We start from the raw sequence: 6,336 nt of genomic DNA on the forward strand, positions 1-6,336 counted from the left end.
AGTCTAGCAAACACAACCAAGAAGATAAACTAGATGACTGGAACTTTATAGAAGTTAAGCATTTATGCACATCACAAGACTTCTCCAAAAGAGTAAAAAGAGGGCTTACAAATTTTGACAATAACATATCTGACGTGGGACTAATCTCTAAAATATATACAAAGTTTCGATACCTCAACCACAAAAAAGACAAACTATTCAATTAATAAATGGGAAGAATATATGAACAGACACTTCCCCAAAGAAGAGATCCAGGCAGCCAATAAAAATGAAGAACACTAAGAAATGCCACATCATTAATCATTAAGGAGATGCAAATCAACCAACAATAGTCTACCATCTCACCCCAGCAGTAAAATTGCAAAGTTCAGTAAGACAGAATACAACAAATGGTGGCAAGGGCTTAAACTGGAATTCACATGCAATGTTGCTGGAACTGTAAAATAGTACAACCACTTTGGAAAATGATATAGTAAAGATATTGTATCTATATTATTTTAAATGCCTTTATTAGTCTAAAAAATCGGAAATGTATGGATCCTATAATAATGGTCTGGGCTTTGGTTTATAATATTCTAGCCTCCCCCCAAATCTTGAGGTAGTGGATAAATAAAAGAGTTTAAAAATGTTGAAAATGTTGAAGCTGAGTGATAAGTACATGGGGGTTCATTAAACTATTCTTTCACTTTGTGGGTGTTTAAAATTTTTTCAATGATAAAAAATTAGAAATGTTTCTTAAAGACAGAAAAAGATCAAGAAACTTTCACAGATTAAAGAAGACTAAGGAGACCTGATGACAAAATGCAATGTGATATCCTAGATTGTGTCCTGGAAGAGAAAAGAAGAAAATCCCAATAAAGTCTGCAGTTTAGTTAAAAGTATTGCACCTATGTTAATCTCTTAGTTTTGATAAATTTATCATGGTTTTAGAATATGTTAACATTAGAGGAAATTGGATGAAGGCTTTATGGGAATTCTCTGTTTTATATATGCAACTCTCCTTATAAATCTGAAATCATTTTAAAACAAATTGTAAAAAATATGGAAATATTATATGTTCTATTTTGTAAGATAAGTTTTTTAAAGTAAATGTATACCTTCACAGAAAATATTTATTCTTCTATTATTGAGTTATAGGCTTTAAATAATTCCTGAAAGATGCATAAATTGGCATACTTATACTACTTTCCATGTTTTTTTCTCCTCAATTTTCAGGATATTGTTGGCTACACTATTATTGCTTCCATACCATCATGGAATATACAACATTTACATATATATATCCATTTATTTTTGTGTACATATTTGTTTTAAATCAGAGAGTTTCTTTTTTTTAATAAACCATTTTATTGGGACTCATACAACTCTTATCACCATCCATACATACATCAATTGAGTAAATCACCCTTATACATTTGTTGCCCTCATCATTCTCAAAATTTGCCTTCCACTTGGGTTCCTGGAATCAGCTTATTTTCCTTTCTTCCCTCCCCCTCCTTCCCCGCTCCCCCCTCCCTCATGAGCCCTTAATAATTTATAAATTATTATTTTATCTTACACTGCCCAGTGTCTCCCTTCACCCACTTTCCTGTTGCCCATCCCCCAGAGAGGAGGTTATATGTAGATCCCTGAGATCGGATCCCCCTTTCTACACCCACTTCCCTCCCAGTATCGTCACTCTCACTGTTGGTCCTGAGGAGTTCATCTGTCCTAGATTCCCTGTGTTTCCAGATCCCAACTATACCGCTGTGCATCCTCTGGTCTAACCAGGTTTGCAAGGTAGAATTGGAATCATGATAATTGGGGAGGAGGAAGTGTTTAGGAAGGTTTTGGGCTTCATTATTGCTACACTGAACCCTGAGTGGCTCGTCTCCTTCCCACTACCCCTCTGCAAGGGATGTCCAGTTGTCTACAAATGGGCATTGGGTCCCTATCATGTACTCCCCTCATTCATAATGATATGATTTTCCCCCCGCCTTTGTTGCTTGAAACCTGGTCCCCCTCGGCGGCCCTTCATGATCACACATGTTGGTGTACTGCTTCCATGTGGGCTTTGTTGCTTCTGGGCTAGATGGCCGCTTGTTTACTTTCAAGCCTTTAAGTCCCCAGACACTATATCTCTCAGTAGCCGGTCACCATCAGTCTTCTTCACAACACTTACTTATGCACACATTCGTCTTCAGCATTTATGTGAGCAAGGTGATCACACAATAGTGGTTTTTGTCCTTTGGTGTCTGCTACCTGATCCTTTCAACACCATGTGTTCACTTAGGCTTGTGTGCTTCTTCTCTGTGGTCTTTCTTGCTTCCGAGCTAAATCAGGGAATTTCTAAACCATACTCTGGTAATTAAAGAGTTTTTAGGAGGAGTTTATATTGTCTATACCCAAGGTATGCTGCAAATACAGTCTGAAGAAAAATGGGAAACATCATCTTTCTAAAGACAGGCTTAGACATTCCAATTCAGTAAGTTAAGATATTTTCTTTCTCTGGTAGCAGGATTGAGTCATACCTGGCTGCTAGGCCACCCATTGATGGGTATAACCAAGATAACAGGATAAAACCACCAAGAACAAGACTGGCCAGTCTACCTGGTTTCACAGTGCAAGTTTCACAGTTCAAATAACCCGTACTCAAAGGAAAACTTACAAAACCTTTGTATGATACATCTGCTGTAAAATATTGAATCACCACTATTGCTAAGCCAGCATCTATCCAAGCCCGTTTCACATTTAAGGCACGTCGAAAAAGACTGTTTGTTATTGGGCCAAAGAAAGTAGCATTAAGTCCAGCATATGTTGATCCATGTTCAAGTAGATTATTTTCTATATCTGGAAGTTAGTTAATTTTTCTGTTTATAATACTAAGAGTTAAGGTTCCTTTGTAGTATCACCAGGGTCATGATTTCCCATCTTGGATCCTTGAGGTTAGGAATCCAACACTTCTGGGATAGCATTACTAGGGCTCCTGAAATAGAGAAATATGCAACGTGTAAAGTGAGGCCTTATGCTCCTCTTTTCTTAGGAGCCGGTGCCTCCTTATTATTCTCAGCTTTGCCAGAGGGGCGCAAAACAAACTCTGCTTCAATAGCCCGGGTGCAGCCATTTTTGGTGGGCACGAGACTCCTTTATGCTATTTTTTAATGTACAGTTGTTCCAGCTTTTAATGGACCTCCATTGAATACTCATAGTCATGTTCACTGTTAAATTTGTTCACTGAAATTAATCAAATAATACAAAGGCTCTTGAGGACTAAGAAAGCATGAAAATTTGATTGCAGGCAGGTTTGGCATGCATTCTTCTTCCCTGAAAATTTAGTCAACATTGCTCCTTCCATCTTCTAAGTTGGATGTTGTTATGGAGAAGTTGGAAGTCAGATGACTTTTTTTAACCCTTATAAGTTATTTGGTTTATTTTCAAGGTGTAGTAGTCCATGCTATGTGTCAACTTGGCTACGCAATGCTTCTCAATAGTTTGGCAAATACTCTGTATTCATCTTCCATTTTGTGATCTGATAAGAGTAGTCAATTGATTCAGTGAGTAGTTTTCTTCAAGGAGGAGTCTGAAAATCATTAATGGATTTTGAGGAAGGGGGCAAGATGGCTACTGAGTAACACACACTGGAGGGACTTGGTGGAAATCAATGCTAAAGAGCCACTGAGCAGGAAACTTCATTCTTCCAGGTAACAGGAGGAGCGTCATAAAGATAAGTAGACTCAGATCCACTAGGTTTTGAAGAACCGTGGGCTTTGGGCTCACCACTGAGGAAGCTGGCTAGGGCTTAGCTGTAGTCCTGCCACAGTCCCAGCCAGCGCCTGGCTACCTTAGCCACCTTAAGCCCAAGATCTCTACTTCAACTCCACCAGAGCTGCTGCTGCCTTTAAGCAGGGTTTAACCCTCTCCATCCCCATGGTCAGGTGGTTGGGACTATGGTATTTTCTTTTTTTCCTCTCTTTCCCACCACAGTCGTGGGTAGCTCAGTTATTTCTTTCTTTCTTTCTTTCTTTCTTTCTTTCTTTCTTTCTTTCTTTCTTTCTTTCTTTCTTTCTTTCTCTCTCTCTCTCTCTCTCTCTCTCTCTCTCTCTCTCTCTCTCTCTCTCTTTCTTTTCACCCACCACAACCAGCCTCCAGGGCACTGCCTCTGCCTAAGGCAACCCCACCCACCTACCACACAGTTGGGGGAACTCTGGCCCACTTTCTGTGGCCCTGCAAGAGGTTTGAGGAATCAACACCTGTCCTCCAAAGCCCTCAACACAGCTGAGGGAACTCCCGATTGACCTCCCTGGCCCTCCAAACGGGCTATTCCTGCTGCCCTCCAAGAAGCTAGGGGAACTCCTGCCCACCCTCCAAGTGGTAGGGGGATATTCCACCCACCAAGGCCCTCCAAGTGGCTGGGGGAACTCCCACCCATCCTCTGAGCCCCTTCAAGCTGCTTGAAGAACTGTATGTCCTGCCCTGCCCCCCACGAGGCTGAGAAAACTCCCTCTGACCCTCCATGTGGCTACGGGAACTTGTGCCCATCCTCCAAGCCCTCCAAGGCACCCCAAGCACCTAGAAGAATTTCTGACTACCATCCATGGCACTCCATGTCACTGAAGGAACCCCGCCCAGCCCTTGCCACCACCTAGAGAAACTCTGTCCACCTTCATGGCACCCTTGCAACAGTGAGCACCCCTGCTCAACCCCCATGGCACTTCAAGTCAAAGCGGGCACCCTGCATGCCCTCTGAGGTGCTCCATGCCACCATAGGCCACACTGCCAGGGCTTCCTGAGTGATCAACTGGTGCAGTACCATCCTCACAGCCCCAAGCCATCTGAATAGTGTCCCCTGAGAGGACCTTCCAATTTTTCCTCCAAAATAACAGAATATAGGTTGGCTTGGGAAAGAGTGAAACCCAGTGTGAGAAAGCAGTAACCTGAGCCCCCATTGCAGTTAGCTGCTGGCAGTCCACAGACGCATCCCTACAAGTCTCCCAAAGATAGAACCCAGTGCTCTTTGATTCTCTGGAAAATGGTGCCTAGGTACACTAAAATGACACAAAACCAGCAATGTCCCAACAACCTCAACAACAACAAAAAAACCCAGGAGAAACAAAATGCAATGTTGGAAGAAGTTCCGAACCTAACAACGTGCATAGAAGACACAGACATTGATCTACTATAGAAAGAAATCTTGAGAAAGCTGCTGGGAATCATGCAGGATTTGAGGGAAGCAATAGAGTAAAAGGATGAACTGATAGAGGAGATAAAAGTCACATACCAAAGGGAAATACAAGAGTTAAGGGGCAAACACCAAAGGGAAATACAAGAGTTAAGGGACGAACACCAAAAGGAAATACAAGAGATAAGGGACAAAGTAACAAAAGCAAATAACAAGTTAACAGACATCACTAACAGACTAGAAGAAGCAGAGAACTGTACCAGTGACCTCGAGGACAACCAGACAGGCTTCAACAAAAGATGAAAAATAGAAATCACAGGTTCAACAATCATAGAAGGTGACTTTAATACACTGCTCTCTGAGAAAGATAGATCACAGAGAAAGAAGCCTAATAAGGAAGCTTCAGAACTAAACTCAACAATTAGGCCACTTGAACTAATAGACATTTTTAGAGCTCTTCACCCAAATGCAAAATAAATCACATTCTTTTCAAGTTCACATGGCACACACTCGAAGATAGAACGCATTTTTGGGGCACAAGTCAAACCTGAGTAAATTCAAGCACATAGATATCACTCAAACTTCCCTCTCAGACCACTACACAGTAAGACTGGAAATCAACATAAGGATGGTTAAGAAAACAAGGGCAAATAATTGGAGGATAAATAGTCACTACTGCAAAATGAGTGGGTACTTGTCCAGATCAGAAATGAAATTAGAAAGTTTTTAGAAACCAACAAGAATGAGAACACAACGTACCATAACCTTTGGGACACCGCAAAAGCAGTTATCAGAGAAAGCTTGATAGCGATAAATGCGCACATGAAAAAGGAAGGGAGACCTAAGATTGATACTCTGTCTCAAAGCCTCCAGCAATTAGAGCAGAGTCAACAGAATGATCCTACTTATATTGAAAGAAAAGAAATAATAAAATCAAGGCAGAGATAAATGAGTGGGAAAACAAGAAGTCAATACCAAAAAATCCATGCAGAAAAAAAGTTATTTGACAGAATTAACAGAATTGATAGAACGTTGTCAAACCTAACCAAACAAAGGAAGGAATAAACATCAATAGACAGGATGAGGAATGAAACAGGGGAAATAACAAATAAAACTGAAAGGTTAATTACACAATACTATGAAGGCCTGTACTCCAATGAATCCCAAAACTTGGAAAA

General features: G+C 40.8%; 1 pseudogene; it reads right to left on the reverse strand.

Annotated features, from left to right (window-relative positions):
• Positions 1-2,317: 2,317 nt before the first annotated feature.
• LOC142433309 (transmembrane protein 126A pseudogene) lies at positions 2,318-3,192 on the reverse strand (annotated as a pseudogene).
• Positions 3,193-6,336: the final 3,144 nt, after the last annotated feature.

This window comes from Tenrec ecaudatus, chromosome X (genome assembly GCF_050624435.1).
Source record: "Tenrec ecaudatus isolate mTenEca1 chromosome X, mTenEca1.hap1, whole genome shotgun sequence".
Classification (NCBI taxonomy): Eukaryota; Metazoa; Chordata; class Mammalia; order Afrosoricida; family Tenrecidae; genus Tenrec; species Tenrec ecaudatus.